Raw genomic sequence first — 14,233 nt, forward strand, 5'->3', positions numbered from 1 at the left:
AAAATGCATCTGCTAACATAAAGTGTATATTTAAATGCACACATTTGTGAAAATAATATACAAGGGTGCATTATATTAGCGGGAAATGGTTTGCAACAATGTACATATTTGCAAAATTGCATATGAACATGTATGCAGTAATGTAAATTTGCCCAGAAACGCTGACAAATTTCCATGAGAACTTTTTTTAATTGCAAACTGATGTGGAAATGTAGAAGGTAGAACTTAAGAATGGAAGAAAAATGACAAACAGAGAGAAACTTAAATTAACAGATTTGCCCATCCCTATATAATGCAACTGAATATTATGAGATGAAGCAGTTCATATTATAATGAGCTAGGTAATTATGAACCTCGACAGCCTCACCCCCAAAGTATTTACTTACTAACTGCTAGGATCTAAGTCTTTATAGGCGAAATCTTCTCTTCTTATTATGGTTTTGTTGATTTGTCATAATCAAAACACAAAACAGAGCACCCTCTCCCTTCCTAAAAAAAGAAGAGGGAAATAATTGCAATTACCCTCCCTGTTTGCTCACTTTAATTTTGGTTCATTTAGCATAAAAGCAAGCAGGCAAGCAAGCAAGCAAAGGAACAAAAAAACAACAAGCAATTTCTTCTGAGGCATGGAGTTCAAGCATATAATTTTTCAATGGGGCCATTGCAGTAGGATGGGGTCAGTCTCCCAACGGCAGCATTGCTGCATCATACCTGAATTGGGAAGGGGAAAGGTGGCAGCAAGGTTGGGCTGTGTGGATGCACTGCTGGAACCAATTCAGTGCTTCCACAAATGCATTCACACACAGGGCCGTCTTAAGCATATCTGGCGCCGTGGGCAAAGATCCCTCTGGCAGCCTCCCCACCCATTTCCCAGAGTTGCTGACCTTTCTTAGGGAGGACGGCACTGCCAGCGACGCGCCCAGCTTTGTGGGGCTGGAGGAGGCAGGCAGCGGCTGGAGGGCAGCTCCTCTGGTGGGGAAGAGGCGGGGGCGGGACGCGGCGGCTGCCGGCTCAGCTGGCCACTTTGTGCCGTGGTGGCCACAACAGGTGGAGGCTCTGGGTGCTGAGCTGCTTTGGCACGGCATGGCGGAGGCGGGCGAGGACAACAAGCTGATGCCAGGAGGCATTGCGTCCAGCCTCTGCCTCTTCCCTGGCGCCCTGGCGCCCTGTGCCACTAGCATCTATGGGTAAGACGCCCCTGTTCACACAGCCCTGAAGTTGCTACAACCCTGCTCTACTCCAGCTCAGTTCATATAAGCTTGAGTTAGAAGGGCGGTTTCAATCCACTCAAACCTCGGTTGTCAAACTGGACTAGTCTCCCCTGAGTATTGCAAAGACAATCTAAAAGAAAGAGACTCGCACCCTTCATAACTTGCCCTACCTAGCTACACATTGAATAACCTTGTTGCAGTGTGTGTGTGTGTGAGACATACAAGTTAGTGGTAAAGCTAACAAAAATCATCGTTCTTTCCTGCAGATGCAACAAGGGAAACAGCTCAGTCTTTGAATTCCTCACTGTAATAATGCCACAGCAGAGAGAAAATAATTTTTCCCTTAAATGCTCTGCTTGAGACACAATCTTGCATTGTGACATATTCTAACAGGCTCCAGCGATCGCATTACATAACGGGATGCAAGCTAATGATCCAAGATAATAAGAGGGAAAAGCTGAATATATTTGAAGAGGAAAATGGAAAGGCACGGCTCGCATAAACATGAAGTAAGAAATAAATTCCCTATAGTATGAAGTGAAAGATCTCGCATAAACCAATAAGCTCATGGAAATGGTGCCCAGTGTATGTTCTCTGAGCGCCTGTGCTTATGTAGCCAGAATTGCACCATCCATTCACAAAAGGAAAAAGACTTGGGGAATGGGTATTCCAAGGTTTGCAGAAATACAGAAAAAACTTTAGAAAAAACTCTTATGGGACTGGGTTGGGGGACATCCAAACAGTCTAACTGTGGGATAACCAGTCCCATATAACCAACATGCTTCAGTCCAAATAATGCATGAAAGGGTTAATACCATAGAGTGAGCTGTCCTGCCAGGCATAGCTATGTCACTTGCCTTACCATGGTTGGAAATAGGTAAACAAGCCTATCCCCCCCCCCCCACAAATTTACCTGAGAAGCTCAGTGTGTGGAGAGGTTTGAGCTCGCTGCTCCAGCTCAACCGTACGGCTCTCATCAGCCTCTTTTGAGTTCCTATGCCAATAATCTAGGAATTTTTACCACTAAGTTTTACTGCTTGTGCAACTTTTCTGACTGAGGTATGTAAAAGCACATGAACCAGACCTTTGAAGAGTTTGTAAGTAATCTAATTATTAACTTACCAAACATGTGGTCTTTTCCTACCTTGGGAGAAGAGGGTAATTTTGGAACTCACTCGAAAGGGCATATTTTAAAGGTCTAACAGCCTATATTTCCACACTTTGCTGCATATTTTGGACTTTAAATCTCTGCTGGTGCTCTCTTAGCAAAGAGTGCTTGCCCCAAACTTGGATTTTACACCCACCAATGAAGACTTAGCACCTTCAGTTTGCACAGAATGACAACCAAAGAAAAGACAGCGGGGATTGAAAAGTAGAGAGGGCAAATTAGATGGAGTCACTTGGGAAAGGGGGCCAGAGGGAGATATGCATAGGTATAAAAAGGTTAGAGAGAACCATCTCATTGTTTGGATAGGTCATTTTGTGATTCACTCTGAAAAGCTATTTTTAAATGTCCCCAGGGATGGAAGTGAGAGTTCTACAGAGAAAACCAATGGAGAAATGCAGATTTTTTTATAATGTAAGTGAAATGTGAGCATCTACACTCCCTTAAAAAGATATAAAGGGGGGAACCTAAAATGGAGTTATGCCCCTCCTAAATAGCCCAGTGAGGACTTAGCATATGCAGTGGGCACTAGAAAAAAATGAATCAGAGTTGAAATAAAAATTATTCCATCTTCATGTGTACCTCCAGCACAGTCATGTTTAGGAGCAGGAAACCTAGGTCATTGCTGTAAATTACAGGAGGGGAGAGTGCTCTTCTGCTTGGGCCCTGCTTGCAAGTTTCTCATAGGTTGGCCACCATCAGAACAGGATTCTGTACTGGACGGGCCATTGAGCTGTTCCAGTAGGCTCTTTTTACTGTCTTAGAGAGCCAGTGTGGTGTAGTGGTTAGGAGCGGTAGACTCGTAATCTGGTGAACCGGTTTCGCGTCTCTGCTCCTCCACATGCAGCTGCTGGGTGACCTTGGGCTAGTCACACTTCTTTGAAGTCTCTCAGCCCCACTCACCTCACAGAATGTTTGTTGTGGGGGAGGAAGGGAAAGGAGAATGTTAGCCGCTTTGAGACTCCTTCGGGTAGTGATAAAGCGGGATATTAAATCCAAACTCTAATTATGTCACTTCAAAACCCACAGTCTGGAAGATTCCAGGTGGTCTGAAGGCTGCATGCTGCCTCCGTTCTCCCCTCCAGATACCTGTCCTTGAAAACTCATAGCATTCAGGATAACGACAATAACAAGGGTGTACTTTCCCTGGTGTGTTGGACCAATGACCATTTGAGATAGCCCCATGGTTGTCCTGGAGGCCACAAAGTCCCTCTCAGGAGTGCGTGCAGGAGCCAGGCCCTCTGACTGGTTGGGCTTTGCAGGACTTAAGTTTGTTCTGAAGAGGCAAGGCGCAGCCGCACAGGTGAGGCTGATTGGTAACTCACAGCACCTGGTGGCAAGAGCTGGGAAGGGATATACAGTCAGCATTTCCCTTTGGCTCTTCACCATAGCAGGGACACGGGTGGCGCTGTGGGTTAAACCACAGAGCCTAGGACTTGCCGATCAGAAGGTTGGCGGTTCGAATCCCCGCAACGGGGTGAGCTCCCATTGCTCAGTCCTTGCTCCTGCCAACCTAGCAGTTTGAAAGCACGTCAAAGTGCAAGTAGATAAATAGGTACCACTCTGGCAGGAAGGTAAACGGCGTTTCCATGCGCTGCTCTGGTTCGCCAGAAGTGGTTTAGTCATGCTGGCCACATGACCCAGAATCTGTACGCTGGCTCCCTCGGGAAATAAAGCAAGATGAGTGCCAGAGTCGGTCACGACTGGACCTAATTGTCAGGGGTCCCGTTACCTTTACCTTTACCTTTGCCATAGCAACATGCTTCCTGCCTTGCTGCGTTTGGCTTCTTGACTCCTAGTTTCCTGATCCTCAGACCCTTGGCTTCCTGACTCCTGACTCCTGGCTTCCTGACTCTCGTTCCTGCTCCCACCCCTCAGTCTTGCCCCCGGTCCTGACGTCCTCCGCCAGGACTTTGACCGCCTGTAAACCAGACCATGACAGTCCCATTCTCCCTCCTTCCTGCTCCCCCATTCTGTCTTCCTGCCGGGGTCGTTTATTGTTTTCAGCAGAGCGTGTCCTGGAAACGGCAAGGCATTAATTGCAGGCCTGCCAAACTGTCAGCCTTTGGTCCCCATCCTATCTCAGCTAAAACACTTGCAGGGGGGAAATGTGCAAATAGAGCAAGTTGCCTGATAGCCAATCAATATGGAAGGCTTTGCTACCTAGCTCACATGGGAGTCCAGTGTTACACTCAGTGGCATGGCGCATAACTTTGCAGCACGGCTGAGTCTGATGCTGTTGACATCTCTTTTCAGGCCAGTCTGACAGCCGAATTTGTCAGTCCTGCAAACTCTGATGTAAAGATCCTTTTGCTGGTTATCGCAGGTGGGCAAAGTGCTGCTGCACTCATGTGCAGCTTGTTGGTTTTCCATAGGCATCTGGTTGGCCACTGTGAGAACAGAATGCTGGACTAAATGAGCTATGGGCCTGACCCACAGAGATGCAGCAGACTCATCTTATGTCTCTCTCTCTTTCTCTCTCTCTCTCGCCAGTGTGGTGTAGTGGTTAAGAGTGGTGGACTCGTAATCTGGGGAACCGGGTTCGCGTCCCTGCTCCTCCACATGCAGCTGCTGGGTGACCTTGGGCCAGTCACACTTCTCTGAAGTCTCACAACCTCACTCACCTCACAGAGTGTTTGTTGTGGGGGAGGAAGGGAAAGGAGAATGTTAGCCGCTTTGAGATTCCTGAAAGGGAGTGAAAGGCGGGATATCAAATCCAAACTCCTCCTCCTCCTCCTCCTCCTCCTCCTCCTCCTCCTCTTCTTCTTCTTCTTCTTCTTCTCTCTCTCTCTCTCTCTCTCTGTGTGTGTGTGTTGGCCATGAACTGTATAGCCAGCTTTAAAAAAGAAGTTTAACACCACAAACCCTAACTGTGTCTACTCAGTAGTAAGTCCTGTTGAATTCACCAGGCCTTACTCTCATGTAAGTGGAATTGCCCTGACCAAATAACTCCCCAAACGCTGCCTGAACAGGGACAACATGACTACAGCAGTCGAGGCATTGCTAACTTCAAAACCAAATTGCTGCAATGCTGTTTACATGGGGCTCCCCTTGTGGTTGGGAGTGACCTGGGAATGTCCCAAAGGCCAGAAAGAGAAGTATGGATGGCCAGATTTGGCCCCTAGTTCCGTGGTACAGCTAAGTACAGGTGAGCATCTCTCCAAAATCATAGCTCACTCACCCACATTCCTTATTGATTCACCCTTCTCCATTTAAAGGCCTTGAAGGCGGTCTATCTAGGACTTGGATGTTCAACAGGCAAACTCTAGTTATCTGGATCTCTCATATCTCCCTGCATTGCTGCATGAGTGCACTTTCTGCCCCTTATTCCAATATCCTTTATGACCTTCTGCATCCTCAAGACCCTTATCACCCGCAAATTTCCTGTCTCAGAAATGGAGAGGGAACAAGATTTCTGATCCGAGACTTGCTTCCATTGCCAGTCATAAGCAATAGCTGTTAGTCAGAGGGCAGAACTTGGAACTGGGCGTCTCCATCTGTTTCACCCTTTTCAGCAGGGATGTTACTGAAGTTTCTCACACCCACCTTTGTGAGGGTTTGCCCTGAAAGTTGGGCAGGACACATTGCTGCCTGTGGCAAAGGACTAGATAGCACCCTAAACCCACACATGTACAGAAGCCCAGTCGTATTGGTTCTCATTGCAGGGTTGCATCCTTCAGCACACCAGAGAGCATCTGACTGTCATAAACCCTGCAATGGCATCAAGGTTGGGGTTGGATTGGCAAGCCCTGGGGTAGAAGGAGGAAGAAACAGAGGAGGCCACTGAATGGTGGGAACGTGGGTTGGAGGAAGGGGTGTCTCCCCTCTGTGTTCTGATATCCACTGCTTTGGAAGGGGGAACAGGGATGCTGACTCTTCCATCCCTTAAACCTCCTCGTGCCTACGGGACCGCCTCTCCCGGTATGCCCCACACAGAGCTTCAAGGTCCATAAATAGCAACACCCTAGTGGTCCCAGGCCCTAAGGAAGTTAGATTAGCTTCAACCAGAGCCAGGGCCTTTTCAACACTGGCTCCGACCTGGTGGAACGCTCTGCCTCATGAGACCAGGGCCCTGCAGGATCTGATTTCTTTCCGCAGGGCCTGTAAGACAGAGTTGTTCCTCCTGGCGCCAATTTGATTCCCTCCCCCTCTTTCTTTTTCCTTTCTCCTCCTGTGATGAGGCTGCATTTTAATGTTTTAATGTTGTATTTTAATATTGTTTTTAAGTTGTATTCATTCAACTTGTTTTTATTATTGCTTGTTAGCTGCCCTGAGCCCGGCCTTGGCTGGGGAGGACGGGGTATAAATAAAAATTATTATTATTATTATTATTATTATTATTATTATTATTATTATTAAACTTGCTGCAGAGTAGAGAACCACAACGGAGGTTGGAGGAGGTGCAATCAACTGAGTGGGGAAGCAGGAGGGCACCAGCAATAGAGCAGGAGCCAGAACAGGAGGGTGCAGCCTGCTCATCTAGAACCAGATGCCACCGTCTCCCGCCCTGACACAGCACATCCTTGCAAGTTTGACATTCCCACAAGACGAGAAAATCTCGTGAGTGAACACGTCGTGCCTTAAAGGCTTGGCAGGAGGAGCAGGGAAACTTGTTGGAACATCCTCGTTGCTTTCCTCTATTTCTGAACTTCTCCTGAGCACCTGAATCGTGACTTCTGAGCCCAGTGTCTGTTGCTGTGCCTTTCCTCCCTAAAAAAATCCTCCTGAAAACCCATCAATATTCTAGTGCAAATTTCACATCCTTGTATGCAATTTTGTCTAGCAAAGCAATTTCCCCTAATATAATGCTTTTTTGTATTTTATTGTCATGATGAAAATATTTTATTTTATCCAAGGGTCTGTATGCCCCCAAACTGAAGCAATGGAAATAGAGGGAAATGTTTTTCCAGGGCTTTCCAATCCCAGTGTTTTTGGTGGGGGGAAATGCTGAAGGAAATAAATACCGGTAGCTTTGATTTCACATGCTTCTTGCTTTTCTCCAAGTTCTGCCTCTGCGGGGCATTATATATATATGGAACTGTGGCGGAGCCATTGAAGACTTTTCATTTGCTTCCCTTCCAAATTGAAACCAGTCCCTTTCCTTCCAAACCCTTCCAGATCTTTTTCATTTATTCCCTTTGCTGTTCGTATTTTGCTCCCTCGACACTCTTCTACCCCATCCACACTCTTTCTTCCAAATCACAGTCATTTCTCATTTATTCTTATTGATTTCAACTTGCTGCCGTTTGCATTTTTGAGTTGGAGCATCTTAAGTGTGGTTTGCATATTCTTAACAGAGGCAGTGGATCCCATCCCCATAGAAAAGTTCTAGTCTCAGGAGCTTGTTTTATGGTCAACTTTTCCACATCGGGGATCGGCTTCTTCCCCTTGATCATTTTGGTTGTCCTTTCCTGAACCCTTTCCAACTTTACAGTTTCCTTTTTGAGGTTGTGTGTGTGTGTGTTTGTTTCTCCATTATCCCTATCCTGAATGGAGATTAGCTCAATGCAAGGAAAGTATTTTAGAAGCAGCACTTGAGTGACAGTTTGCTGGCTGGTCAAAGGCCCTACCTTTGCCAAAACCCAGGTACCCTCTGAAGCTTGTCACAGTGACCTACATATTCACTTACATCTTGCAAATGCTGAAATGCTTGCAGTGCAATGCTGCTTGCAAACAGTGGGCCATATGGAAACAGTACCATTGAACAATCTATCAGGAAAAGATGGAAATTAGGGTAGACTTGAGGACAGTCGGACGCGGGTGGCGCTGTGGGTTAAACCACTGAGCCTAGGACTTGCCGATCAGAAGGGTGGCGGTTTGAATCCCTTCGACGGGGTGAGCTCCCGTTGTTCGGTCCCTCCTCCTGCCAACCTAGCAGTTCAAAAGCACGGCGAAGTGCAAGTAGATAAATAGGTACCGCTCCGGCGGGAAGGTAAACGGCATTTCCATGCACTGCTCTGGTTCACCAGAAGCGGCTTAGACATGCTGGCCACATGACCCGGAAGCTGTACGCCGGCTCCCTCGGCCAATAAAGCGAGATGAGCGCTGCAACCCCAGAGTCGGCCACGACTGGACCTAATGGTCAGGGGTCCCTTTACCTTTACCTGAGGACAGTTTGGTGGATGAAAGGAAGAAAACAAAACTGATGGCTGGGAGCTGTATATACCCATTACAGACATAAGAAGAGTCCTGATGGCTCCCACCAAAGAATGTGAAATGTGTGTCAAGGATAAAGGGAACCTGTGGAACCTTCTGCTGTTGTTGGACTACAACTCCCATCATCCAACAACCAATTGGCCATGGGAATTGAAGTTCTTGAGGGCTTTAGCTCCCCTGCCGCTGCCGTAGACCATACAGCATGGGTAGGCAAACTAAGGCCCGGGGGCTGAATCCAGCCCAATCGCCTTCTCAGTCCAGCCCGTAGACGGTCTGAGAATCAGTGTGTTTTTACATGAGTAGAATGTGTGTTTTTATTTAAAATGCATCTCTGGGTTATTTGTGGGGCACAGGAATTCGTTCATTTTTCATTCCAAAATATAGCCCAGGCCCCCACAAGGTCTAAGGGACAATGGACCGGCCTCCTGCTGAAAAAGTTTGCTGACCCCTGCCATACAGAGCTGGACAGGTCAATGGTGTAACCAGGTACAAGACTGATTCCTCTGACATGGTTTTCCTTATGCTGCTATTGGCCAATCGTAGGGGAGCGAGAAGTTTCCTTCTCACCCATTGGAGGAGATGAAAAAAGTGAAACTCTATACTACTGGAATTTGGTCCATTAGGGCAAATGGGGCACGGCACCACCAACCCCAGCTAGCCTTCAGCTACCCCCCACGTTCCGGCCTTCCTGTTTATGAATCCAATGAGTAGCTCTGCCTGCAAGCTTCCTCCTCCTTAGGCCACATTCACAATAGTGCTATGAAACCACTTGAAACAATCATGGCTTCCCCCAAAGAATTCTGGGAGCTGATGTCTGTTAAGGGTGCCGAGAGTTGTAATTCCCCTCACAGAAGTACAATTCCCTATGAAGGGGCTAGACAGCATCTTAAAAAGCAGAGACATCACCTTGCCAACTAAGGTCCGTATAGTTAAAGCTATGGTTTTCCCAGTAGTGATGTATGGAAGTGAGAGCTGGACCATAAAGAAGGCTGATCGCCGAAGAATTGATGCTTTTGAATTATGGTGCTGGAGGAGACTCTTGAGAGTCCCATGGACTGCAAGAAGATCAAACCTATCCATTCTGAAGAAAATCAGCCCTGAGTGCTCACTGGAAGGACAGATCGTGAAGCTGAGGCTCCAATACTTTGGCCACCTCATGAGAAGAGAAGACTCCCTGGAAAAGACCCTGATGTTGGGAAAGATGGAGGGCACAAGGAGAAGGGGACAACAGAGGACGAGGTGGTTGGACAGTGTTCTTGAAGCTACCAGCATGAGTTTGACCCAACTGTGGGAGGCAGTGGAAGACAGGAGGGCCTGGCATGCTCTGGTCCATGGGGTCACGAAGAGTCAGACATTGGCTCTGGCTTCCCCTACTTTTGGTCTCTCTGCTTCTGCCCCGCCAGCCCCAATGGGCACCTGTCACCGTGGCATTTCTACTTTTAAATCATATTTGGATGTAGCCAGATCTTCAGGAAGAGTCAAGACTTTGGTGAGCCTGAGGAAGTAATGATCTCACAGCAGCTGAATCTTCAGTGTAAAGGGCAACAGCAATATAGATTTTAATTTCTGGGGGAAAGTTTACAGCATGTTATTCCTTGAAGGGGAACTACTTGAAAATGATTTACAGATGCTATTTAACACTGAGTAGACTTGCTAAGATGTATAAGACTGAATCAGATAAGTGCTGGAGATGCAATGAGGTCAAGGGTATGTTCTTTCATATGTGGTGGACATGTAAAAGGTTAAAAGAGTATTGGGAAATAATTTATAATGAATTGGAAAAAAGGTTTAAAAGCACCTTTCCAAAAACAACAACAACAACAACAACAAAAGCGGAGTCCTTTTTGTTTGGGATAATTCAGGTGGAAATTCCCAGGTGTCAAAAATAGTTCTTTATGTATGCCCGTGTTTTGTTAGCCCAACAATGGAAAACGAGCAAGGTCCCAATCAAAGAAGAATGGCAACTTAAACTGATGGAATATACGCAGCTTGCAGATCTATCTTATACAATAAGAGAACAAGAAGAACATATGTTTAAAGAAGATTGGAAAATGTTTATTAAATATATGGTGGGGAACTGTGAAAACGTTGGCAGCGTTAAGATAAATTCAACAGTGTGAATAAGTTTTGATGGAAGCAATAATGGAATACTGAATGGTTTAGTTTATATAAAATATGCAGGGATTTAAACGAACCATGGAAAGAGAAGAAGAGAAGTCATTGATATTTTAAGGTTGTTTAAATGAATATTCTAAATTGTAAAACAGAAAATGTAGTAATATATATATATATATGAGAACAGCATGCCTCCAGGTTTGCCAGAAGGACCTCACACCTGCCAGTCACCAAATTTCCAGTGTGTTGATGCTCCATCTGATGGGCAGACCTTTCGCTTGGTTTCCGAAGTGCTCAGAGCTATAGGCTTTGCTCAGAATGAGCCATGGCACTGATATAGAGCTGTTGGCACAACCTTGCTCAAGCTCTCGCTCTCTCTCACTCTTGGCAACCTATCCCTGGCTGCCACAGCCCTCCCAGATGCTATCAGCAGCCTGTTGTCCATCTCTTGCTCCAACAAACTGTCACCGTCTGAATGCCAAGGCAGGTGCGGAGCTGTGGTTACGGCAGGTGGTGGCACCTGTGCCCATTCGAGGCAAGCGACCAAGACAACCTGCCCTCCCACCGTGAGAGAGGACCATTCACCTGGCAGGTAGCGACGCCTCCAAAATTACCCACGTATCAACTCCTCCTTCAGTTTTGCAGTTCTCCGTTACCTGGCCTTGCTTCTGAAATGGAACTGTTGTTTTGGGGGATTTTGTGTTGTTCCGGGCCTGTCATGCTTCTGCGGTTAGTACAGAGCATCATTCAGGCTCAGTTTAGCTCCTCGCCTTTCCCCCTGCTCTGCACCATTGATGCATGTACACACATTGATCAAAATGCTTCGATGGCACAGTTTAAATACAACACTGTGCTGGGTGGGGCTGATCACAGTTGGAGTTACTGGGGTGGCCAACTCCCAAGAGACTGCGATCTACTCACACAGTTAAAAACTGGCAGTGATCTACCCCCTTTTAGGGGGGTTCAGGTCAAAGTTGCTGAGCTGTTTTTAGGAAGGTGTAAGGCCTGTTTTTCGGGGTTCAGGTCAAAGTTGTTGAGCTGTTTTTAGGAAGGAGTAAGGCCTGTTTTAGGGGGTTCAGGTCAAAGTTGTTGAGCTGTTTTTAGGAAGGAGTGAGGCCCATTTTTAGGGGTTCAGGTCAAAATTGTTGAGCTGTTTTTAGGAAGGAGTAAGATCCATTTTTAGGGGTTCAGGTCAAAGTTGATGAGCTTTTGTTATCGGGGAGGAAAGCCCCATTTTTAGGGGTGCAGGGCAAAAATGTTGAGCTTTCTTTTGGAGGAGCAAAAGCTGTTGAGCTTCTTTGGGGAGAGCCACTGATCTACCACAGATGTCCAGTGATCTACCAGTACAGCAACATCTAGAGAACCACTTCTTCTCCATCCCTGCTTTAACCACGACACCCAGGGCTGGCTCAAGAGACTTGCTGCCTAAGGCAGTGTGTGCCCCACCTCAAGACAAGATGCACAGTCCCCCAAACTGGCCAAGTTGTTTTCCATAGAATCATAGAATTGCAGAGTTGGAAGGGACCCTGAGGATCATCTAGTCCAACCCACTGCAATGCAGGAATATGCAGCCATCCCATACGGGGATCGAACCTGCAGCCTTGGCATTATCAGCACCATGTGCTAACCAACTGAGCTATCCAGGCCCCCAAAGCAGGAAGTGCCTTCCCATGGGAGTAAAAATGCAATACTAATAAATTTAATAACCAATCATTTGCTGCCCTTTCGTGACATCCAAAATCAGCTGCCTGAGGCAGCCTCCTCACTCTGCCTTACAGCAGGGCCGGCCCTGGCTACACCAGGATTCAACAGGGCTTATTTCCAAGCAAGTGGGGTTAGGATTGCAGCTTTATCTTCCAGCTTTTACACGTCCGGGATATTTTTATTGCAGTTCTCAGCTCAAGAAATAAATCACAATGAGGAAAATGAACCCAAAGATATGCATTTAAATGCAAATTTTTATGCAGATTCTTTTTTTTAAAGATGAGAGGAGGTACATTCAAAAATGCATATTTAAATGCAAATTTCCATGCAGTTTTTTTTAAAAAATATATATATATAATGTAAATCAATGGAGGAATGAAATGTACTTATGAATGAATGTAGACTGGAAATAGAATGATTTGTCCAAATTCAATTAAGATTGAAGGAACAATTTCTGGAGTTTCTGTTTGGAGGCTGTAGGAATGGCCGAGTGATTTTTGCGACATAAATGTATGAGTTTAATATCATCTGTGGGTTTTCCAGGTCGGCATTCAGCAAAGCAAACTCCCCTGGACGGTGCAAAGATCATCTGAGGGCAGGAAAAATGTTAGCTGGGTGACCCTGAAAAAGAGGAGCCGAGAGGCAGAGAGAGCCTTGCACTTTCTGAAGCACAATGGGAAATGGGATTATTTGTTCTGCTGTTGCTGTTGATTGCAGCGAAAGGGAGAAAGCAAGATTAATTTCATCGGCTGACATTTTGCAGCCCTGCCAGGAAAGTATATTACCCAGAGATGTTGCCTAACAAAGCTAGCGCAGTGTGGCCAACTGTGAGTGAAAGCTTTATGAAAACAACTTGAAGGATCGGTAGAGGAATCTGAAATTAGATGTGTTTGTCACAGCTTCCGACAAAGCGTCTGGTGTTGCGACTTTCCCTGCCTGTCACAACTGAGGTGACATAAGGGCATTCCAACGGTGGCTGCAACTGATCTCTGGCTGGCAGAGTTGTGCTCTTTGACGTTGCACATGCACAACATCTTTGATACAACATGCATGGGCTTTAGCAGAGGAAATATCCATTTGCCTGCAGGAAGAAGCCAATGCTTCTTTTACCAGCTCCATCTGGTACACAGGCTGAGACCTTATCTGCCTGCGGACTACCTTGCCAGAGTGGTGCATGCTCTGGTTATCTCCCGCTTGGACTACTGCAATGAGCTCTACGTGGGGCTACCTTTGAAGGTGACCCGGAAACTACAACTAATCCAGGATGCGGCAGCTAGACTGGCGGCCGCCGAGACCATATAACTCCAGTCTTGAAAGACCTACACTGGCTCCCAGTACGTTTCTGAGCACAATTCAAAGTGTTGGTGCTGACCTTTAAAGCCCTAAATGGCCTCGGTCCAGTATATCTGAAGGAGCATCTCCACACCCATCGTTCTACCCGGACACTGAGGTCCAGCTCCGAGGGCTTTCTGGCGGTTCCCTCCCTGCGAGAAGTCAAGTTACAGGGAACCAGGCAGAGGGCCTTCTTGGTAGTGAAGCCCTCCCTGTGGAACAGCCTCCCACCTGATGTCAAAGAGAACAACAACTACCAGACTTTTAGAAGACATCTGAAGGCAGCCCTGTTTAGGGAAGCTTTTAATGTTTAATGTATTACAGTATTTTAATATTTTTTTGGGAGCCGCCCAGAGTGGCTGGGGAAGCCCACCCAGATGTGCGGGGTATAAATAATAAATTATTATTATTATTATGCACTCCAACTCTCATCAGCCCCATTGAGAATGACCAATAGGAGAAATTTATCAACATTCCTGCTTACCCAGACATTTGACATATGAAAGTCCTGTCCCCAGCAAACAAGTGATTGCTTCTACAGGTATTTAAC

The sequence above is a fragment of the Podarcis tiliguerta genome, assembly GCF_965153285.1.
Source record: "Podarcis tiliguerta genome assembly, chromosome: 14".
NCBI lineage: Eukaryota > Metazoa > Chordata > Lepidosauria > Squamata > Lacertidae > Podarcis > Podarcis tiliguerta.